Source organism: Anser cygnoides, chromosome 1, assembly GCF_040182565.1.
Source record: "Anser cygnoides isolate HZ-2024a breed goose chromosome 1, Taihu_goose_T2T_genome, whole genome shotgun sequence".
NCBI lineage: Eukaryota > Metazoa > Chordata > Aves > Anseriformes > Anatidae > Anser > Anser cygnoides.
In genome coordinates this window covers 12,933-36,567 of record NC_089873.1, presented here as the reverse complement: position 1 = coordinate 36,567, position 23,635 = coordinate 12,933, and the positions used below count along the sequence as shown (strand labels likewise).

The 23,635-nt window shown below is 46.7% G+C and overlaps 1 protein-coding gene across 5 annotated transcripts in view; it reads left to right on the top strand.

Moving 5' to 3' along the window:
• LOC136790012 (delta-1-pyrroline-5-carboxylate synthase-like) overlaps positions 1-23,359 on the top strand; it is a 44,521-nt gene extending 21,162 nt beyond the window's left edge. Inside the window, exons 1-24 of one of the 5 annotated variants that reach the window (XR_010829197.1) lie at positions 928-1,337; positions 2,688-3,149; positions 3,256-3,357; positions 3,912-3,964; positions 4,877-5,002; positions 14,598-14,653; positions 14,816-14,874; positions 14,996-15,055; positions 15,155-15,204; positions 15,593-15,684; positions 16,347-16,881; positions 17,022-17,076; positions 17,430-17,530; positions 18,774-18,884; positions 19,003-19,055; positions 19,138-19,185; positions 19,290-19,336; positions 19,427-19,563; positions 19,697-20,628; positions 20,790-20,843; positions 20,944-22,248; positions 22,377-22,429; positions 22,682-22,914; positions 23,091-23,359. The gene's annotated coding sequence lies outside the window, so the exon portion shown is untranslated. Of the gene's footprint in view, positions 1-927; positions 1,338-2,687; positions 3,150-3,255; positions 3,358-3,911; positions 3,965-4,437; positions 4,453-4,876; positions 5,003-9,831; positions 11,681-14,237; positions 14,497-14,597; positions 14,654-14,815; positions 14,875-14,995; positions 15,056-15,154; positions 15,205-15,592; positions 15,685-16,346; positions 16,882-17,021; positions 17,077-17,429; positions 17,531-18,773; positions 18,885-19,002; positions 19,056-19,137; positions 19,186-19,289; positions 19,337-19,426; positions 19,564-19,696; positions 20,629-20,789; positions 20,844-20,943; positions 22,249-22,376; positions 22,430-22,681; positions 22,915-23,090 lie in introns of those variants that run through there. The other 4 variants (XM_066991677.1, XR_010829203.1, XR_010829165.1 and 1 more) reach the window with 4 other exon arrangements.
• Positions 23,360-23,635: the final 276 nt, after the last annotated feature.

Genomic DNA, 23,635 nt, shown 5'->3' with positions numbered 1-23,635 from the left:
TCAGCTGGGTCAGGTGGCTGGGAGCGTCTTGCCCCACAGCATGCCGGGAGTTGTGGTCTTCGAGCTCCGGGCTTTTGATTGGCCACATTGGTTTCCAGAGCATGCTGCGAACTGTAGTTTCACGTTGCTGCTCAGCACGGGGCCATTTAGGATGGGCAGTTACTTCCTCCGTGCCCGTGGAGCGGGGTGCTTTTTCTTGCCGTTCTTGTGTGGTGTTCCACGCGGCTCCCGCCGCTTCCCTTAACGAGCAGACGGCCTGGGAAGCCGTGCCTGCCGTTCTGTTTCCGCCCATGCATGGAGCAGGGTGGCGCGGCGGCGCCTGGTGTCACCTGGTGGCCGAACAGCGAGCGGTGCTGTAGGCGAAGAGGCGCTGCGGTGACGCGTCGCTCTCTGCTCCCACCTGCTGGCGAAAGGGAGGTACTGCAGACGGAGGAGATGCGCATGCGCTGTAGCAACTGCCAGGCCTCGTGCCCCGCAGCATGCCGGGAGTTGTGGTCTTTGGGCTCCGAGCTTCCTGTCGGCCACTTTGGCTTCTGCGGTATGCTGGGAAATATAGTTCCACGTTGCCACTCGGCTTCCAAGCCGGGAGCAACACGGAGCCAGGTAGGAAGAGCAGTTGTTTCCTCCCCACCAGTGGACCGGGGTACCTCTTTTTGCTGTTTCCGTGTGGTTTTCTGCGTGGATCCCACTGCTTCTGTTAACAAGAAAACATTATGAGAAGCCGTGCCTGGTTCCACGCATGCACGGAGTCGGCTGGTGAAAAAGCAGTACCTCCAGCGGGGGGCCGGCGTGCATGCGCAGTAGTTGTGCTTCGCCCTATGCTGCCACCTGCTGCTGGAAACGTGATACTGCTGGCGGAGCGGCTGGGGCAGGGAAAGCCTCGGGTGGGGGGTGGGGGGTGGGGGGTGGGGGGTGGGGGTCGGGCTGCAGGTGAGGAAGCCAGGGGCTGGCTCCAGGGCATCCACAGAGTCAGGTGACCTGAGGATCTTGCCCCACAGCATGCTGGGAGTCGTGGTCTTTGGGTTTCGAGCTTCCTGTCGGCCATGTTGGTTTCCGTGGCATGCCGGGAAATGTAGTTTTTCACATTGCCGCTCAGCTTCGTAGTGGGTAAGGGCACGTTGCTCAGGGCAGTTACTTCCTCCCTGAGACGACATGGGGCACATGTTTCTGCTGTTTTCACGTGTGGTTTTCCACGTGGTTTGCACTGCTTCCATTATTGAGAAAACAGTTTGGGAAGCTGTGTCAGCTGTTCTGACGATGAGGGTGGTAGCATCCTCTGCCCCCACCTGCTGGCGAAAAAATTCAGTAACGCAGGCAGAGCCATGTAGGACTTAGAGGTAAGAAGCCTTCAATGTACGGGGGCCCCTAAACTCATGTGCTGAGCATGTGAGACAAATGTCTGTGGCATGAAGATCAAGGACTACTGCTCAGAAGTAAGCAGCTTTCCCTTTGTTTCCCCGTCCTCTCAGGAGCCCTCTTTATGATGCTTGTACACACTTCAGGCTCACAACGCTCATTTTCTCCTCAACTTAGTATTCCTAGTCCCTGCCTACCCCCCCCCCCCCACACACACTTTCCAAGGACCTAGGTGCTCTGCTCAGGTCCCTCCTGAGGTCTTACAGATCTTTTAAATCTGCGCAGCATCCTTTCCAGCTTGTACTGTGCCACTATTTTTTCCTTTCTCCTTTTGAGAATGTCTGTACCCTTTTCAGATCTTGATTGGGTTGACTTTTTCGGACCTATCTGCATAGCCTTTTGTTTTTTAGATAGTCTACTAAGGTATGTTACTTCTCCTGTGAGTTATTTTACTACATTGAATTGCTTTTTTGGTGGTTTGTAATCTGTTACACTCCTAGATTATTTCTACCTATGTAAAGAAAGGTTTCAACTAATTACAGTCAAAAAAAAGTTTTAGTTACCTACTTGGTCATATTGTTGTCTCAATAATCAGAATTGAAGCAAAAGCACAGAAATTGTTGCTTCTAGTAACACTCCACACACCATTGAGCTAAGCCAAATAAAAAAAATGCAGCTGCTGCTCCTCCTGCACTCTTTATCCCTTCCTGTGCTTTGCCCCTCCTCTTTCCCAGGTGATTGGGGCAGGGTGCCGGGTGGGGCCTAATGCTGTGAGCCGCAGGTGTCCTATTAGAGAGCTCATTCTGCCTGAGCTGCTCTTTGGGGGTAAGTGCTTTGTTTTTCCTTCAGTCAGTTGCAGTTTTTTGTGTTTTTTTGTTTTGTTTTGTTTTGTTTTTTTTTTTCTTTTTTTTAGGTGGGTCAGAGTCTATGGGCTGGTGTGTTTCCAAGTTGAAAGAGATAAGTATGTCTATTTAAGGTACCATCTAGTAGGATCATCTAAAGTAGATTAATCTATATAGTAGTAGGTGCCTTTATTGCATGCAGCTCTTCTTCAGGTGAGTAATTGTTATAGTAATTCTTATAGTGTAAGTAATTCTTTTCCCATGTTTTGTTCATGATGTTTGTAGTGTGCCTTTTTATGTGTGTGTTTGGCCTGGAGCTGTCCTGCCTGGCAATTAGTAATGGTAGCTAACATGGTGGTCCAACAGTGCAATAACACATTGTCCTGACTCTTTTGGGAAAGACATCTGGTCTGTCTCTGGGCGAATACTCAAGCTCTGGGTGAGTACTTAAGGGCAGCTGGCACAGAGTCTTTTTTTCTTTTTTTCCAGCAGTAGGTAAACCTTAGGAGGAACCGGTCAAAGGAAACAGCACTTCCTGGAACTGTCAAGTTCTTGTTCGGCAACTTGGTGACTGGTTTGATCTGCCTTTTCAGATGTAAAGGCAAGCGGACTGCTGTTTTGAAATGATAAAATTAAAAACATGAAGTTTGTCAAATGTGGCGGTGCCTGTTTGCAGTCTGTTTATTGCTTTTGCTAGTGGTAGGTAACACTTATGAGGAATCAGTCGAATGAAAGAGCACCTTCTGGAACTGTGAAGCTCTGCGTTGGCAACTCGTTGACTGGCTTGACCTACTGTCCATTTCCAGAGGGAAGCGGAAGGGAAGCTTCGAAGGGAAGCTGTTTTGAAATTAAAAAAGAAAAAAAATAATGGCGCTGCTCTATGGCACCTGGAGGACCACCGCTCTGCGTGACAGTTAAAAGAATGTGATTTGGAGATGGAGAGCAGCAGAGGTAAAACAGCTGGGAAGAGAGGTATAAGTATTGCAGAGGTATTGCAGTAGGTAGGTAGGCTGTGGTTATGAGGTGCCTCAGGGTGTGCTTTGTCTTGGTTCTGCAGTTCCCTCGTGCAGCCTTGGAGAGGTGAATTCCCCATGTTGTGGAGTGGTGCAAAAAGGTGAGAGGGTTGTCAGCCCGGTCAGTTTCCTTCACCAAAGCTAAGGTAAGTCTTTCAGGAGAAACAGGCTGATTGCCTGTGCTGCACTCTGCACGCTGTTGACCTAAGCCAGACCAAAAACAGGGCTGCTGTTCCTCCTGCTCTCTTTATCTCTTCTCATGCACGGCCCCTCCCATTTTCCACATGATTAGGGCAGGCATTCTGCCTGGGCTGCTCTTTGGGGTGGGGGCTTTGTTTTTCCTTCAGTCAGTTGCAGGGTTCTTTAGGTGGGTCAGAGCCTATGGACTGATGCGTTTCAAATCGAGACCGGTAAGCCCATCTTTTTGAGGTAACTAGTAGGGTCTGTTAGAGCAAAACTGCCAGGTGCCCCCCCCACCTTGCAGGTGGCTGCCAAATGCCTCCCCCTCCCCCCCCCCCCCCCCCCCCGGCCTTGCAGGTGGCCGCGTTTGAGCTTGGATCTACTTTCCAGGTACAGAGGCAAGTGGACTGCTCTTTTGAAATGATAAAATTAAATATAGGGTCACTTGTGGTGTTGAAGGGTGGGTGGTAATGCTGGCAGCTGAATGTTTATCTTTTGACCGTGTTTTCCTTTGTTCAAGCTGAAATGCAGTGCGCAATACAGGACGTTGCGACCCGAGCTACCTAAGGCAAGGTGAGCAATGAACAGAGGTAGCAGTTATTTTTGGGGTGTGGTTGTCACCGCAGTTAAGTTATTACAAAAAGTAGAATAAAAATCCATTTTGCCTTTTAGAGGTGCTTTAGGTGGCTTGAGAGCAGATGGAAACATCTGCCTCGGGGGTTAGGTGAGTGGGTGAAGTAAAAGAGCGGTTGAGAGTAACTGTCCTAGGGGTGCTGTGGCTTTTGCTGCTGTGGTTGCTTTCTCTTCTGCTTATCAGGTGCCACAGGCAAGGTGGGCTGTGATAGTCTTTAGAATAGGAGCAAAGCAGGTCACTTTCTTAGTAACAGAAGAAGAAATAATACAATATTGTTTAATATGTTACATTTGCGATGTACTGTTCCGAGGCTGTACTTGGAAGATACAAAATATATGTGCAAGGGTAACATGAGAATGCACCAATTCATGATGAGGAGTAAGGAGGACTAAAAGAATGCTCAATTTGCCAGACATCTAGATAACTGGGGCTTCTTGGACTCTGGGAACTGGATCAAACCAACCTTGCAGTTTGGACTGAGACCAAGGGCTTAGAGAGCATGCGTGAGAAGGAAAGGTTAAAAAGTTCAACTCTGATGAAGACATCTTACTTCATCCCGACGACCCCCCAGACGACCACCAGAGATTAGTACGCAAGCGCAGAAGGACTGATAAGATAATTAGCATACGAAGCGAGGCTAGGCGGAGCTAGGAAATGAATATGCATAGATGAGTTGTGAAACCTAATGCATATGTAATATCTTAGGAGATAAAAGAGAACTAAGAGAACAAATCAGATGAAGTTAGATTTGGGCAGGCGTGCCCCTAACTTCCGGCGCCTAATAAAGCACCTTTATATAATCACTTTGTGGATTATGTGTTTTCATGAACGCTAACATTTTGGCGACCCAGGTGGGGCCTCGTGGGCACTGCTGAGGCGGCTCGCGAACTGATCACGCTCCAGCCGGCACCGAGGAGTTTCTCGGGGAGCCATCGGCCGCGACCGACCCCCGCTGCTCACAACGTACCTCTGAAAGGGTAAGAAAAAGGTGCTTTCTGGTAATCGGTACCGATCTGGTCTGGGAGCTTGCCGGTCAGACGCAGCGAAAGCCACGCACGGTTGGGCTAGGGAATTCCCGTGGTAAGCCTAGGCGCCGTCCGTCAGACAGTCGCGAAAGCGCTGCAGGTTTGGCATCAGTGGTCTGGTTTTGCTGCAGGCTCAGCATCTGGTTCGGTTCGGTAAAAGCTATAGCTGATAATGGAAAAACTTAAAAGTACTCTGTGCGGTAATGCTTCGGTACCGCGATCCTCCCCTTTGGGCTGTTTACTAGCACACTGGAAGGAGGGGTGTTTCGGGCAGGAGTTACGAAAGGGTAAACTGGTTGATTACTGTAATGTTTGGTGGCCACAGTATGAACTAGAAGATCAAGAAAGTTGTCCAGAAAACGGAACCTTACAGTACAATACTATCTTACAATTAATGTTATTTTGTGAGCGAGAAGTGCAAGGGGCCTCTCTGTGTGATTGCGTGATTGTGTTGTGAGTGAGACGCAGCATCGCTGCGAAGCGAGTGCGGAGTTCCGATCCGCGGTTCTGTATTCTCTGCGAGGGGAGCGGCCGGAGACGAACAAAGCGCATGACAGACCGAAAAGAAGTGCTGTTTTATCCAAATGTTGATTGGTGGTGCCCAATATATGGGCCCGGCGGTGCATCTTGTAATCCTATTTCGTTCTTAAATGTTTTGAGTGTGACAAGGAGGAAGGTGGGAGCATTATCTAAGTAACAGGTTAAAAGTTTCGGTATATTTGCGGTGGTGTTTGGTCAGTTTCCCAAGTATCGGGGGAGGGGGGCTGACTGATTATCAAAGCGGTAGAATGTAGAGTCACTTCTTTGGTGGTTCGGGCTTGAGCCCTGGGAATTTGGTAAGAAGGGGGAGAGCGAATTTATTTAGGCCTCAATACCTTTTAAACCCCCCATCTTGATGGATACACAGGAGTGATTCCTTGTTTTGTGTAGGCTTACTAACAAAGTGCGTGAGAAAAATTAGCATTCGGCTTGAAATTCGGCCTTGTTGAAATGTAAATTTTGTGGAAAAGGTGGTATTGTTTGTCTAGAAGACGGAAGGCTGAGTGCTTCAGGTGTTTTTCCGAAGTCCTGTGGATTTATGATCCAGATTTATGATATGGAACGGGGCTCATTAATAATCTGAAATAGTGAAGTTTGTATGTGGAGTCTAATCCCAGAGAATTGGGACATTTGAGAAGATTAGGAAAACATAGTAAAAACCTTCCAAAAAAAGGTTTGCGTGGAAATTGAAACAAGGGACAGTAATTAATATAAATAAATAAAAGGGAATGGGAAATCAAGGAAATGGGTAATATCCAAAACAAAGACGTTTTAAAGAAAGCCTCCTTGGGTTGGCACATTGCAAGGATATTGTCGGAACGGGGAGTGGGGGGGGCGCGGAAAGCAAGAGGATTTCCGCTAAGTATTGCAATCAATTGTGGCCACTATATAAACTAAATGGCCACTTTATGGATCAATCGACTATAACAGTGTCTTGCAATTAATGTTGTTTTTGAGGAGAGAAGGAAAATAGGATGAAATGTTGTATACTGATACTTTGTTTCAGCATCTTGGAGGGAAATGTATGGAATTAAGCTGGCCCCTGACTGAGCCTTTGGTGTTGGCATTAGAAAAGTACAGGCTGGAGGAAGATAAAGGAAGTGTTAAAAGGGTTGTTGAAGGTGTTAAAGGTTTTGTGGCATGTAGTATTTAACAGAGCTGTTTGAAGTTGAACGAGCAGGGGAAGAGGATGTAGGAATGTTAATAGTTCCGCCTCAACCCGAGGCTGAGATCTCAAAATCACGGTGTGAGCCCTCTGGGGCGGAGGGACCATGATGGGTCCGAGAGAGTTGTCATGGAAACAGAAAAGCAGCTAACTCTTAAAACAACCTGAGTTCCTGTGTGAGCTCAGATTGCCAATGGGACCGCTCAGGGAACTTTCAACCATTGCATTCCCCTGATCGACATCGCCCCCCCCCCCCCGCCCCGAGACCCTTACCACCCTGGAAATTATGTAAATACCAAAATCTGGTTAAATTGGGAATTGAGAATCTGTTCCAACAAGGTCCAAAAGAAAACCCTATGGAATTTTTGAATTTTTGGACCAACTTTGAAATGCAATGAAAAAAAAAAAAGGACAGAAAATTTGGACCTGGCTTCAGAAAACAAACAGAGGCAATTGGCTAGCCTCTTTCTAGGGCAATCGGCCCCTGATATCAGAAAGAATTTGTCTTAGGCTGCAGGATAAACTTACAACAGTCAGAAATGACGGGGACCTGGGGCATCTACCCTAGCAGGTCCACTAGTTGAAATAAAGCTAGGAAACGAAGCGAGAGGCTTGAATTTTTTTGTTGTTGTTGGTTACAGGAGCTTCTTTCTCTGTGTTAATTCATCTGTAAACGTAATAGGAGCAACATATTCAGTGTTAAATAGTTTAAAAGGACGATTAGGAACTAAGACAACTACAATAATTGGAGCCACAGGGAAGGAGGAGGAACGGCCATTCTTACAACCCCTTGATTTGCGTTTTGGGGGTAAGGAACTAAACCATGATTTTTTGTATGTACCAGAATGCCCGATTCCACTCTTGGGACGAGATCTATTAGCTAAATTAGATGCAACAATAACCTCTGAGGATGGAGAATTAATAATGAAGGTACCTGAGTCCAAAGTAGGACAAATCCTAATGATCAAAGATAAACCCTTTGTTAATATTCCAAGAGAAGTAGAAAATGCAGTTATACCAACAGTACGGGAAACAGATGTACCAGGGAAGTCGAAACTGGCACAACTGGTAAAGGTGGAATTAAAGGAAAGAGCCAAACCTGTTTGAATCAAACAGTATCCACTTAAGATAGAAGCTAGGCAGGGGACAGTGAAAATTATTGACAAATTTCTCAAATATCAGATTTTGGAAGAATGTAAATGGGAATACAATACTCCAATTTTTCCAGTAAAGAAGCGGAATGGCGAATATAGATTGGTACAAGATCTTAGAGCAATAAATGAAATAACAAAGGACATTCACCCAGTAGTGGCTAATCCTTACACATTATTAACATCTGTGAGAGAGATACATAAATGGTTTACTGTGATAGATTTAAAGGATGCCTTCTCTTGCATACCTCTTGATAAAGATAGTGGAAAATTATTTGTCTTCGAATGGGAAAACATATTGAAGTTTTTGTACCACATATGGTAACAACTGTTTTAGAACAAAAGGGAGGGCCACTGGTTATCACCCAGACGAATGATGAAATATCAGGCAATACTAACTGAACAAGATGACGTAACCTTGAAAACAACTAACCTGTTAAATTCAGCAGTATTTCTAGGAACTGTTCCAGAAGAAGGACTGTTGGAACACAATTGTGTGGAAATAAGTGAACATACCCATGCCAGCCGCGAGGATTTGAAGGATGTACCCTTTGAAAGGTATGACTGGGAACTTTTTACTGATGGTAGTAGTTTTGTGGAGAATGGAACGTGATATGCAGGGTATGTAGTAACAACCCTGAAGACAGTAATCGAAGCAAAACCTTTACCACCTGAAACATCAGCACAGCGAGTGGAACTGATAGCCCTACCTCGAGCACTGGAACTGAGTAAAGGAAAGATGGTAAATATTTGGACAGATTCAAAGTATGCTTTTGGAGTAGTCCATGTTCATGGAGCATTATGGAAAGAAAGAGGGCTGTTGTCCTCGCAAGGAGCCAATATAAGCTATCAAGAGGAGGTGTTAAATTTGATAAATGCGGTACAAAATCCAAAACAAGTGGCTATTATGCACTGTAAAGCTCATCAAGGAGGAACCTTGAAAATATCAGAAGGGAATCGGCTGGCAGATCGAGCAGCTCGACAAATTGCTCGGGAGGTGTGGAATGTAATGGCTTTGGTAGTACTCAAGGTAGGCACCACTTGTTTTAATCTTCCCGAGGAACCAAGATATTCGCCAGAGGATGAGAAATTAGCAAATCTCCTAAAGGCCCGAAAGAACTCTGATGGACGGTATGTAACCGCTATGGGCCAGGTAGTAATACCTCCCTTGGTGATGCGAGAAATACTTCAGACAAGACATAATGAGTGTCACTGGGGTGCAGAGGCAATGGTAACATTTTTAAACGTAGCATTGTCTCTACACATATGTTAACAATGGCAAAATCAGTAATGTCAGTGTGAGATTTGTCTGAAAAATAATCCAGTAGCAAGAAAACATGCTGAGGTGGGAAGAGTTAGAGTAGGAATAGAACCAGGAGATTACTGGCAAGTTGATTTTGTAGAGTTACCTAGGACTGGGAGATATAGGTATTTGTTAGTAGGGGTTGACACCTTTTCCGGATGGCCAGAAACCCTTCCCTGTCGCACCAATCAAGCTACAGAGACAGTAAAATGGTTATATAATGGAAAACCATTCCGAGGTTTGGGGTTTCCGTTAGGAATATCCTCGGATAGGGGACCCCGCTTTGTTGCATCTGTGGTTAAAGACGTAAGCCGGCTATTAGGAATTTCTTGGAATTTACATACTGCATGGAGACTCCAATCTAGTGGACAGGTAGAAAGGATGAACCAAACTCTAAAGGGACAGATCAGTAAAATCTGCCAGGAAGCCAAAATACAATGGCCACAAGCTTTGCCTATAGCTTTACTGAGAATAAGGATAAAGGCAAGGAGTGGAATGTCAGTAAGCCCATACGAGATAATGTATGGAAAGCCTTATGAATCCCCAGAACCAAATCCTAATATGCATATAACAGGGAGCCAGGACGTTTATAATTATATATTGTCTCTTGGTAAAACTTTAGCTCAACTTCAAAGTGTTCTGGTGTGGAACCGACCGTTGTCACTGGAAAATCCTGTCCACGATATTCAGCCAGGTGACTGAGTGTACATTAAAAACTGGAATGAAGAACCCCTGAGAGAATGGTGGGCCGGACCTTATCAAGTATTATTGACTACTTTTACAGCTGTAAAGGTAGAAGGGGTGGATGCTTGGATTCATTATACTCGGGTGAAAAAGGTTCCCGAATTTTGGTCAGTGCGAGCAATCGGAGATACAAAACTACAGATGAGGCGCGTATAACCATACAATGTTGGGGTTCTTAACAACAGTAACGATAACAGTAATTGTTTTGTGTAAATACCTTGTAATTGAGTTCCTAGAAATACCAGAAAAATATAAGAAAGAGGAAATATTCAGAGGAGAAAATGTTACTTTGGAATGTGGAATGCATAACGATAAACCAATAACAATTAGCTCTCTAAAGGTGGTCTGGGAAAAAATAAGTGACTCCGGTCAGAGCCAGGAAATATACGTAGACACAACCAGGGACAATACAGGATTGAAGGCTGGATGGAAGGGGAAGGCGTACGTAAGTAAAACCATAGAATTGGGCCAACAACTGAGAGGAGCTACCACCTGAACCCTGTTTAGTGTTACTAAAGTCAACAAAGGAAACTACCGGTGCATGGTAACACATGAAAATAGCACAGATTACGGGATAAGAGAAATATTGGTATATCCAAAATTGGATAAAGGAATATTGGTAGCCCACCGAAAAGGATCTAGAAGAAAAAGAGAGGGCCAGGTACCATGGACACAAGTGGTACAGATCCCACACAGGCAACCATCAGAGAATTTACTGGTAGGATTGGTTAAAGATGTTGCCATAATTAAAGGAACTGATAGAATTACTGCTTGTATGCCCATTCCAAAAGCAACGGGGGACCCGCTTGAGTGGGGTATAATAACCTCCCCACTGCCCCAAGTAAAAGGAAATGAAACAATTCAATGTAAAGAAGTGAAAGTTTTAGAGAGGATAAATGTTACACAATACTATAGGAAACTGAGCCCCCCAACATCAAGGTCTGAATGTGAAAAGAAGAAGAACTACCAATTCATAACGATAGGCAGATTTAAGAATGTGGGACAGTGTTATTACGACGAACTACGTGTAGTAGAAGGAGTTAGAGAAAAGATTGTTTGGGAATGTCAAGAGAAAAATGAGCCAAAAGGAATGAAAGGGTGGGATAGTTCTTGGACAGTAAGTTTATTGCAGAAATTCCAGTATGGAGGGAATACATCATGGTGTATTAAATGGCAGGGAAAGCAGAATGGAACTGATCAGTTTTATACAGTAAGCTGGGTTGATAGTAGTGGTAGACAAGAGTCAACAAAGGTAGCTTGGTGGACTTGTGAGAAGAAATATACTTGCGACAGTAATAATGAAGATATCGAGCACTTACTTCTGGTATTGATAGCTCTTAGGGCAGGATGTGTTTGCCGAGGAATTAAGTACAATTCGGAAAGAAATAGCCAGGCTAGTCAAGTCGCAGTGGATTGTAGCTATAGTACCATACAAAGTCCAGGACAATTTGTATGGGCAGCCAGTAATGGAACTTGGACTACACACCTGCCGATAGATGGGGAACTAAAAGAAATAACTCTAGGACTCCCTCCCCCCACTGCGTCCAATATGGAAAAAGTCTCCTTTTAAGGGAAAGTTGGAAACCCTACAAATTAGTAGAGCAAAAAGAAGTTTAGAAGAAGGGGCAGATGAAGATATATGGCATGAACCCTCGGATGGAGTAAAATTCAATTGGGCATTAGAATCTCTATTTGCAAAGGTAGTTACTTATCGAAATAGGGAAATGATTTATAAACTTACAAGACAAGTGAGTAGGCGCAAGAGAGCCCCAAAAGAAGGCTTTAGAGACCTTAATATCCAACTACAATCTACAACTAAAATGGTGCTACAAAAATCTATTGGCATTAGATACACTGTTATTAAAGGAACATGGAGTATGCGGATTTCTAAAAGATCATATTGATCATTGCTGCATCCACATTTCAAATGTGACTATTGATGTAGAACATGTCATAGAACAACTGGCTCGAGTAGAACAAGAAGCAGAACAGGAAGAGAAAGATATGACAACAAGCTGGTTGGATAAAATTTTTAGCTGATGGAATATTAGTAATTGGGTTAAGTCCTTACTGGAGACAATAATTATATTGGTGATTGTAGGGATACTAATTTGGTTAACATTTATAATGCTGAAAAGTCTGGTTCTAAGGAAGACAACCTGGAACTGGACAGTGATGCAAACCATTGCTCGGCAAATGGAACCACATCCTCAATATCCTCCACCGGCATCTAACAACTTTGGATTTCAGAGAAAGAATCTGAGGAACCCAGGAGGCGAAATGCAATGAAAACCGAATAGACAAGATCGGTTTCAGATCAAGTGAAACCAACCAGAAGAGCGAACATAACATAAAGCAGAAGTGGTGGACTTATGAAATGTTGTGACAATCCTAATCTTTGCAATTTTCTTGATTCCTAATGAAGTAATTTTCCTTGATTATATTATTGGTGAGCACTGAGTGTAAAACATTTTAGTTAGTTAGTGAAAGCATTTGCCCTCCTCGAAAGGAGTGAAATGCTTTCAAAGGGGGGAAATGTTAGTAATAGAAGAAGAAATAATACAATATTGTTTAATATGTTACATTTGCGATGTACTGTTCCGAGGCTGTACTTGGAAGATACAAAATATATGTGCAAGGGTAACATGAGAATGCACCAATTCATGATGAGGAGTAAGGAGGATTAAAAGAATGCTCAATTTGCAGACATCTAGATAACTGGGGCTTCTTGGACCCTGGGAACTGGATCAAACCAACCTTGCAGTTTGGACTGAGACCAAGGGCTCAGAGAGCATGCGTGAGAAGGAAAGGTTAAAAAGTTCAACTCTGATGAAGACATCTTACTTCATCCCGACGACCACCCAGACGACCACCAGAGATTAGTACGCAAGCGCAGAAGGACTGATAAGATAATTAGCATACGAAGCGAGGCTAGGCGGAGCTAGGAAATGAATATGCATAGATGAGTTGTGAACCCTAATGCATATGTAATATCTTAGGAGATAAAAGAGAACTAAGAAAACAAATCAGACGAAGTTAGATTTGGGCAGGCATGCCCCTAACTTCCGGTGCCTAATAAAGCACCTTCCTATAATCACTTTGTGGATTATGTGTTTTCATGAACGCTAACAACTTGAATGCTGTTTGGTTCCTGAGAAAGGTGTTGTAGAGGAAAAAGGTTGTCTGGCGTGGCAGTTCCTGATGGCAGTCTTCCTCGGTAGGTGAAGAGGTGCCTGAAGCCCCATCCCGTGTAGCCTGAAATGCTGTGTCTGTGTTTGGGTTGGGGTTGCACCGTGGTGAGTGTAGGGATGGGTTTTAAGTCGGTGCAGCAGAGGGCCAGGATCCAGTGTCCTGTCATGTGTTTTTACCCATCAGCATTGCCTTCTGGTTTTCAGATAGCCTACTCAAGTATGTGATTTATGCTGCGAGTGATGTTATTACATAGAATTGATCTTTTTTTCTGGTGTGTAATCTGTTATGCTCCTAGATTTTTCTTCCTGTATAAAACAACGGTTTGAGCTACTTGCAGTTGAAAAAAAGTTCAGTTACTTGCTTGGTCATATTGTCCTTTCAATATTCAAAGCTGAGGCAAAAGCACAGGGATTGTTGCTTCTAGAAACACCCTAGTTCTCTTGTCTGCACTCTGCATGCTGTTGAGCTAGGCCAGAAAAAACAAACAAACAAAAAAAACCATAGCTGCTGCTCCTCCTGCTCTCTTTCTACTTTCTTGTGCTTTGCCCCTCCCCTTTCCCAGGTGATTGGGCTTGGGTGCTGGGCGGGGCCAAATGGTATATGAGCCCCAGGTATGCCATTAGGGAGCTCATTCTGCCTGGGCTGCTCTTTGGGGTAAGTGCTTTGTTTTTCCTTCAGTCAGTTGCAGGGTTCTTTGGGCAGGTTGGAGTCTATGGATTTCTAGATTTTAAGTGCTTGGAAATCACTTACTAGAGGGATATTTAGCAGAGGTTGCTGGCTCACTTGTTTTTGGGTTGGTGAGGTACACTTCTGGTTTTGGGTTGTATTTTAATCTCTAGATGTATCAAACCACTTGTGTAACTCTCCAGAGGACTGAAAAGAGCTTGAGTACTGACTTCAAGAGGCTTGACCACGTAGGCGCAGTATTACCAAGAGACTGAGCAGGGTCGTATCAGGGTTACCTTTTTCATCTGTAAAGGGTAGGTCTGTGATTACCCCTGCCGGGGCTGCTGTGTGTGCATGGCTTTTTGGCATTTGTGGAGCTCATTTTTTTTTTTCTGTGTGTGTGTGTGTATGTTCTTACTTTTTTTTTTTTTTGAAGGCCAAATAGTGTATGTGCTGAGCGTGGTTGGCAGGAGGAGATGGGGAGTTGTCTGGCAGGGGAGCTGTTCAGGACTGGTAGGTTTGGTTTCTAGGAGCGTGCGGCATCCTTCCTGTGCGATGCCACTGGTTGTTGGGCAGGAACGTTCCAGCTTGTGTGTCTTAAACAATGTAGCTTGTGCAGTGTGTGTTGTGTGGCCCGGGCAGAGTTTGCTGCGGTGCTGTGAGCGAAGAATCTCAGTTTGAGCTGGTGAGCAGCTGAAGTAAAGGAGCTGGGAAGAGAGAGGTATTGCAGCAGGTATGCTGTGGCTGTGAGGTGCCTCAGGGTGTGCTTTTCTCTTGTCTCTGCAGGTGCTTCGTGCAGTCTTGGTTAGGGAACTCCCCGTGTCACAGAGCAGTGAGGGAAGGTGAGAGTTTTATCAGCCTGGTCATCCCTTATCTGAAGCGAAGGGAAGACATTTGGGTGTTTCCCTCTGAGGGTCTGAAGTGAGACTGTTTGGAATAGAGGAGCAGTGTGGCAGGTGGTTGCTTGCAAGCACAGTGGTCATTTTGTCCTTCTGTGTTCCCAGGTGGCATGGGTGATGGTGGCCGTTCCTTTCGAGCTTGGATCTAACTTCCAGCTACAGAGGCAAGTGGACTGCTGTTTTGAAACGAAAACATTAAATATGGGATCACCTATGTTGTTGAGGGATGGGTGCTAATGCTGTCAGCTGAATGTGTATCTTCTGACTGTGTTTTCCTTTTTTCAGGCTGAAATGCAATGTGCAGTACAGGACGTCACGACCCGAGCTACCTCTGGAGTGACTCTGGTGAGTGATGAACAGAGGTAGCTGTTATTTTTGGGGTGCGGTTGTCGCTGCACTTACTCTACTACATCAAATAGAGTAAAATTCCAGTTTCTCTTTTAGAGGTGCTCTAGGCGGCTTCAGAGAACGGGTGGAAGCATCTGCCATGTGGGGTAGGTAAGCAGCTGAGGTAAAGGAGGGGATGAGAGTAACTGTCCTGAGGGTGCTGTGGCTTTTATTGCTGTGGTTGCTTTCTATTCTGTTTATCAGGTGCCACAGGCAAGGTGGGCTGCGATAGTCTTTAGAATAGGAGCAAAGCAGGTCACTTGAATGCTGTTTGGTTCCTGAGACAGGTGTTGGTAGAGGAGAAAAACTTTCAGTATTCAAATCTTTCAATGTTCAAGGCTGAAGCAAAAGCATGGGGATTGTTGCTTCTAGAAACACCCCAGTTCTCTTGTCTGCCCTCTGCATGCTGTTGAGCTAAGCCACATAAATAAATAAACCACAGCTGCTGCCTCTCCTCTTTCTACTTTCTTGTGTTTTGCCCCTCCCCTTTCCCAGGTGATTGGCTTTGGGTTCCAGGCAGGGCCTAGTGGTAATTGAGTCACAGGCATCCCATTAGAGAGTTCATTCTGCCTGGGCTGCACTTTGGGGTAAGTGCTTTGTTTTTCCTTCAGTCAGTTGCAGGTTTCTTTAGGTGGTTAAGAGTCTATGGACTGATGCGTTTCCAAGTAGAGACTGGTATGCCCATCTTTGTGAGGTAACAACTAGTAGGATCTGTTAGAGTAAACCAATCTAGTAATAGGTGCCTGTATTGCATGCAGCTCTTCTTCAGGTGAGTAATTGTTATAGCATGTTTACGGATAGGATGGCAGTGTTACTTTGTGTTTGCTTTGTGGTTCTGGGTCCCTTATGATTTCTGCAGAATTAAGGCAAATAATATCAAAGTTATAACCTTAGTGGCAAATTGATGGAGCAGGGTTTAGGAGATAAGTAGCATCGAAGCTCCCTGTGTAAGCATGTATCTGAAAAGAGCAGCAGTAGGTGTGTAAGGTGTAGTCTTTTTCAGGGTTAGGGACAGTTTGTTATATTTTCGGAGGTTTTACCTGCGGTTTGGGTGGCTGTAGAGTCTTTAGACCTTGCAGCCTTCTAGATTTTAAGTGCTTGGAATTCACGTAATAGAGGTGTGCTTAGGAGGTGTTGCCGGCTATCTTGCTTTTGGGACTTGTTTTTGGGAAATGGTGGGTTACGGTTCCTTTTTTTGGAGTTATCTTTTAATCTCTAGGTATATTAAGCCATTTGCATAACTTTCCAGAGGCTTCACAAGGAGCTTCAGTACGCATCAGAAGGGGCTTGACCGCATAAGTGCAGTATTACGGAGAGACTGAGCAGGGTCACCTTTCTCATCTGTAAAGGATAAGTCTGTGATTACCCCTGTTGGGGCTGCTGTGCATTCATGGCCTTTTGGCATTTGTGGACCTGAGAGTGTTTTTTTTTTTTCTGGCTCTCATCTCTGTGTTTGAGTCGTCTGCAAGGAGCTGTACTGTTTGCGTGTCCATCACGGATATGACCTCCTCTTTTTGTTTCTTGTAGCCCAGGGCATGGGCACGAACACTTGAATGAGGCATGAGGGTGAGTAGACAGCAATGTGGGCCCTGAGTTGGTCAGTGGATTGTGTTAGTCTGCTTTGCCTGTTGGGCAGGCTTTGGAAGCACCTTGCGACAGCAGAGTACATCTTCTGCCACATTCCTGAGGCGCGTCAGGTGTCAGCGGTTCCAGTTCCTGAAATGCTGGAGATGCTCGCAGCGCAAGAGGAGCTGGGAGCGTGATGCATCTCCTTGGGATGTTCGGTGAGCGAAGCGTTGGTACTGGGTATGGAAATGTCGGTCTGGGGCTTCTTGGCTGTTGGGGTAGGGGAGGAAAGAAGAGGAGTGGGTATAGACTCTTTTGTGGATTGTCATTTTTGTTTGTTCTTTCTCCTTGGTCTAAGCTGCGTGACCTTGGCTCAGCACAGTACATGGAAGCGCTAAGCCTGGATCGGGAAGGTGAGTGGAGAAAAGTTGGAAAAAGGGCATTGTTTTTGATTTGGTAGTCTATTGGTCCCACCTCTGGGTGACTCCTCTTTTCTGGGGACGAAGAAGATACTGGGAACATCCTAGTTGGCCTCTGTGGTCCACCTTGAGGATGGATTGTGACCACTGAGAATTAAGTCCAGGGGCAAATAAACAGTGTGTTTGGGGGTGGTTGGCAGGGGAAGGCGGGCAGTTGTCTCGAGTTTGTCAATCTGACTTCAGTAGCAGAGCAGGTCAGTGGACTACTGTTTTGTTTTTGAGGTGGGTGTTTCACTGGAATAAGTTTAGCTGGTGTGCCAGTGCCTGATGGCACTTTATTTCTGCAGGTGAAGAGGAGCCTCGTGCCGGAACCAATGTCCTGGCTAGCCTTTGTGTTCCTTGATGAGGATGGAACCTGCCTCCCATCATTCCCAAGCTAAGTTGTGGGGCAAGTGCTATGTTTGCTTTTGGGTTTTGAATGCACACATAGGGTGAGGGTCTGTGCTTTTAAGTCATTGCTGTGGATGGGGCCTTTTAGGATTGTTCACGGTCAGACAGAGTGTGGGGGGGGGTGGGATTCTGTCAGGTACAGCTTGAGAACGTGCCAGGCAGGGCAGTTCCAGCTTGGTGTCTGTGTTCTGTGTTGTCTGTGCTGTGCTGTTGCTCCTGGTGCTTGGCAGCCCCTGGGGAAGCCGTCCTGAGGGTGTTGAACACTTGACCTCACTGGAATAATGCTGATGCTCAATCGGAAGCTGAGCATTTCTTGTCTTGCAGTGGGAGCCTAAAGAGATCATTTCTTCTGTGCATGTATTTTTTTTGTATCAAATGTTGCTTGATGTGATCATCATAAGTTACGTGCTCCTCAGGTCTTGATATCCTCATTGCCTTCTTCCACTGGACGGATTAGATGTGCAACTTGATAGCCACAGCAAAGGTCCTAAATGCTTGTTTCATCATCGTAGGGCTGATCTGAGCACTTCTTGACTGGCAGTCGCAGCTTAAAGTGCAGATCTGTTTCAGGTCTTGTGCATCATATTCGGTTTCAGATGGCATCTGTTTCCATCCTCACTCTTGCAGAAGTCATCTGGGTCGCATCAGGAGCTCTTGCTTGGGAATTCATTTCCTAAGAGATTTCTTCTGGGGTTTGCACTCCCCATCATTCTGGTCTCTTGTCTTAAAGGCAGGCTTTTTATGCCTCCATCATCCCAGTTCTGGCAGTTGCTTCCAGTCGCATGTCGTGACATTTGAATCTCTCCTTGGGTCTGCTGCAGAGCACCTGTTCTGACTTGCTGTTGCTGTAGGGCTTCCCTCTGGGAGTCCTTTTTTTGTGCCTTGTGTTCTGTGTTTTGTTTGTAATGTTTGTAGCGTGCCTGCGTGTGTGTGTGTGTGTGTGTGTGTTTGGCCTGGAGCTGTCCTGCCTGGCAGTTAGTGATGGTAGCTACCGTGGCGGTCCATCAGTGTACTAATACATTGTCCAGACTGTTTTGGCAAATACATCCGGTCTGCCTCTGGGCACGTACTGAAGGGCAGCTGGCACAGAGTCATCTCTGTGGTGTTTGGCAAATGTGGAGGGGGAGACCTGAGCTGCTTGCGAGCAGCTGTTTGCATAGTGCTTGAGTGGTGCTAGAGGAGAGGTCTGTCACTGAATCCTGAAAGCTCGCAGATGTGGAGTGTTTTTTTTTTTTCTCCAGTCCTAGATAAACCTTAGGAGGAACCGGTCACAGGAAAGAGCTCCTTCTGGAGCTGTCAAGCTGTCGTTCGGCAGCTCGGTGACTGGCTTGGTCTACTTCTGAGGTGCCGAGGCAAGTTGTCTGCTGTTTTGAAACGATAACATTGGAAATGGGGTCCCTTGTGTTGTTGAGGGATGGGTGCTAATGCTGGCAGCTGAATGATTATCTTCTGACTTTTCATTTGTTAAAGCTGAAACACAGCGTACAACCTGGGACGTCGCACCCAGAGCTGCCTCTGGCGAGGTGAGCGATGAACAGATGTAGCAGGTAAAGTTGGTTTCCGGTTTTCACTGTCACTCTAAGTGTCCCCTCTTTTCTGTTTTAGAGGTGTTGTAGCTGGCTTAGGAGGGTAGATGGAAGCATCTGCCTCGGGGTAGGTAAGCGGGTAGAGGTAAGGCAGTAGATGAGAGTAACTGTCCTAGCTGTGCTGTGGCCTTGGATGCTGCCTTGGCCTATGCTTTTCTTCCTCTTTCACAGGTGTCTCGCACAGGCTCAAAGGAGCAAACTGCATTCTAAAGAGCTGCGTAAGTAGGGGGGTTGGTTATGAGCTGGGTTGGAGCGGAATGGCCCAGTAGCGCGAGGTGACTATGAAAGGTCTCCGTCTTGCTTTGCAGGTGCCACGGCAGGCTCTCCACAGAAGTGGCTGAGGACTTGAGATGAGGCCGGAGAGTGACAAGGAGCAGCACGTTCAGGGATGGTTTCCAAGCGCTGCGGTTGCTTTCTCTTCTGTTTATCAGGTGCCACAGGCAAGGTGGGCTGTAACGTCAGTCTTTAGAATTGGAGCAAAGCAGGTCACTTGAATGCCGCAGGGCATCTGAGAAGGGTGTTTTAACAGGGAAAGTTTGTCTGGCGTGGCGGTGTCTGATGGCAGTGTGTTTCCACAGGTGAAGAGGTGCCTGGAGCCCCATCTCATCTAGCCTGCGCGTGCCTTGAGGATAAAGCCTGCTTTCCAGCAGTCCCGAAAGCTAAGTTTGACCTGAAATGCCCTGTCTGTGTCTTGGGTGGGGTTGTACCTTGGTGTGTGTGTGTGTGTGTGTGTGTGATATGTGCGTGGGGACGGCTTTTAAATCAGTGCAGCAGAGGAACAGGATCCAGTAACAACTGGGTAAAGAGACCGTGGGTTTATCCTTTGCAGCCTAGCGTGTGCCAGGCAGGGCAGTTCTAGCATGTGTTCCATGGTGTATGTTTGTTTCTGTGTACTATAGTATCCATTTATCAGGTCTTGTTCCCATAGTTCTTGGCTTCTGCTGTGCTTGCTGAGCACCACATCATGGGTCTTAAATGTATTGTCTTGTTGGCATGGGACTAGTAATGAAGTGTTTCTTGTCTTTCATTGGGACTTCAAAAGGCTGATCTCTCTCAAGAGCTTGACGTTGTCTACATTTCTTGATGGTAGCCATCATGGCCCTCGGTCTTGGGCTTGTGTGTGTTCATGTTCATGTACGGTTTGGGAGCCTGGCTCCATGTGGTTTGGGGTCCCGGTTCTGTGGTTTTGGACTAATGTTTCTGGTTTGGGGGGTGGGGGAGGTGGCTCCCTGCGTGGCGCAGGCCTGCTGCGGCCCGCCCCGCTGCCGCGTGGTGCCGGCCCAGCCGAGTTGGAGCATGTGAGCAGCTGAAGAAAAAGAGCTAGTGAAAGAGAGGTATTGCAGCAGGTAGGCTGTGCCTGTGAGGTGCCTGAGGATCTGCCTTTTCTTTTTTTTCGTTTGTGGGTGCTTCCTGCAGCCTTGGAGAGGGTGAATCCCCGCATCGTGGAGTGCTGAGGAAAAACAAGAGGGTCGTCAGCCCAGTCAGTGTTCCTAAGCAAGGTCCCATTAAGGCAAGCCTTTGAAGTGCTTCCCCTCTGTTTTAGCAGGTGCTGTGGCAGGCCTTCCTCAGAATCCGCTGAGGGTCTGAGGTGAGGCTGGGTGGGATAGAGGAGCAGTGTGGTGGGTGGTTACTTGAGAACACAACGATCACTTTATCCCTTTGTTTTCCCAGGTGGTGTGGGTGATACTGGCGGTACTGTTGGAGCTTGGACTCAGAGAAGAACAGGTGAGCACAACCGTATGTTGCTTCAGTGGTAGTCAGCATTGCGGAGGAGGTGGGCATCATAGCCGGTGTGCTAGTGAATGCCGGTACGCTGTTTTTGCAGACGATGATAAGCCCAGCAATGGACTAAGATGTCTCTCAGTGCCTGTGCATTTCTTGAGGTGGAAGGAATTTACCATCCAGCAATCTGAGAGCTAAGTTGAGGGGCACCTGGTATTTGCATATGTGGTGTGGCTGATGGGAGCTGGGAGCCAGAGCAGCATGGAGCCAGCTGGCTGAATATATTTGGTGCCACTGTGAGGGTGGTTCAGGCTGGGTCACCTTCAGGCTGCTTGAGGCTGGGTTTCCAGGCTAATAGAAGGAGTAGGGGGTATTTTGTAGCGTGAGTGTCTGTGCCAGGCAGGACAGTTCCCATCTGTCTTGTAGCGCTGCTTCTGCAGCGTATGTTCTGTCATGCACTCCTTGGGTCTTGATATCCTCCTTGCTTTTTGCACTGGACTGTCTAGACAGGCAACTTGGTAGCCGTGCCAAAGGTCCTAAATGTTTGTTTCGTCATCATGGGTCTGATCCGAGCACTTCTTGTCTTGCAGTTGCAGCTTAAAGTGCAGATGTGTTTCAGGTCTTGTGCATCATATTCGGTTTCTGATCGCGTCTGTTTCCATCCTCACTCTTGCAAAAGTCATCTTGGTCGCATCAGGAGCACTTGCTTGGGAATTCATTTCCTAAGAGATTTCTTCTGGGGTTTACACTCCCCATCATTCTGGTCTCTTGCCTTGAAGGCAGGCTTTTTATGCCTCCATCATCCCAGTTCTGGCAGTTGCTTCCAGTCGCAGGTCGTGACATTTGAGTCTCTCCTTGGGTCTGCTGCTGCAGAGCACCTGTTCTGACTTGCTGTTGCTGTAGGGCTTCCCTCTGGGAGTCATTCTTTTTTTTTTGCGCCTTGCGTTCTGTGTTTTGTTCGTAATGTTTGTAGCGTGCCTGTGTGTGCGTGTTTGGCCTGGAGCTGTCCTGCCTGGCAGTTAGTGATGGTAGCTACCGTGGCGGTCCATCGGTGTACTAATACATTGTCCGGACTGTTTTGGCAAATACATCCGGTCTGCCTCTGGGCATGTACTGAAGGGCAGCTGGCACAGAGTCATCTCTGTGGTGTTTGGCAAATGTGGAGGGGGAGACGTGAGCTGCTTGCGAGCAGCTGTTTGCATAGTGCTTGAGTGGTGCTAGAGGAGAGGTCTGTCACTGAATCTTGAAAGCTTGCACATGTGTGGTTTTGATTTTTTTTATTTGTATTTCTTTCCCCTCCCCAGTAGAGGTGTAAACCTTAGGAGGAACTGGTCACAGGAAAGAGCTCCTTTTGGAACTGTGAAGGACTCGGTAGGCAACCCAGTGACTGGCTTGATCTACTTTCCAGGTACTGAGGCAAGGGGGCTGCTGTTTTGAAATGATAAAATTAGCCATGGGGTCCCTTGTATTGTTGAGGGATGGGTGCTAATGCTGGCATCTGAATGATTATCTTCTGACTGTTTTCATTTGTTAAAGCTGAAACACAGTGTACAACCTGGGACGTCACGACCAGAGCTGCTTTTGGCAAGGTGAGCGATGAACAGACGTTAGCAGTTATTTTAGGGGTGCGGTTGTCACTGCAGTTACTTAACTACACAAAATACAGTTAAAGTCCTGTTTATATTCCAGAGGTGTTGTAGCTGGCTTAGGAGGGTAGATGGAAGCATCTGCCTCGAGGGCAGGTGAGGGGGCAGAGTAAGGGAGCAGGTGAGAGTACCTGTCCTAGCTGTGCTGCGGCTTTGGATGCTGCCGTGGCCTATGCTTTTCTTTTTCTTTCGCAGGTGCCTTGCACAGACTCAGAGGGGCCAAGCTGCACTCTGAAGAGCAGCATGAGAAGGGCAGGCTGGTCGTGAGTGGGGTTGGCGCAGAATGGCCAAGTTGCGCAAGGTGACTGCGAAGGGTATCCATCTTGCTTTGCACGTGTCATGGCAGGCTCTACATAGAAGTGGCTGAGGATTTGAGAAGAGGTTACAGAGCATCAAGGAGCGGCACGTGCAGTGACGGTTTCCAAACGGTATGGTTACTTTCTCTTCTGTTCATCAGGTGCCACAGGCAAGGTGGGCTGTAACATCAGTCTTTAGAATCGGAGCAAAGCAGGTCACTTGAATGCTGCAGGGCATCTGAGAAGGGTGTTTTAACAGAAAAAGCTTGTCTGGCATGGCAGTGCCTGATGGCAGTGTGTTTCCACAGGTGAAGAGGTGCCTGAAGCCCCATCCTGTCTAGCCTGCACACACCTCGCTGAGAATGAAAGCCGCTTTCCAGTAATTCAGAAAGCCAAGTTACGTCTCGGCCTCGAGCATCTGGGGCCTGTGCCTGTGCTTTTGGGCCTGTCTGTAGCATTTGGCACCTGCATTAATACTTTCTTGGCATATATTTAGGCTTTTGTGGCCTGTGTCTTGGGGGGGGTTGTGGAGCTGCTTGTACACCTTTGGGTACTGTGTCTGGGGGTGGGGTCAGGGCCTGCATCTGGGGGGGTTGGAAGCTGCTCCTACAATGTAGGGATCTGTATCTGTGGGGGTTGGGAGCTGCTTGTACACAGTATGGGCTTGCGTTTGGGGGCAGGTGTTGGGAGCTGCTTGTACAATGTAGGGATCTGCATCTTGGGGGTGCTTGGGAGCTGCTTGTCCAACTTTGGGACTTGCATTTCTTGGGGCTGCTTGTCCACCTTTGGGAGCATCTCTGCTTGGGAGCTGCTTGTACACCTTTGGGACTTGCATCTCGGGGGTGCTTGGGAG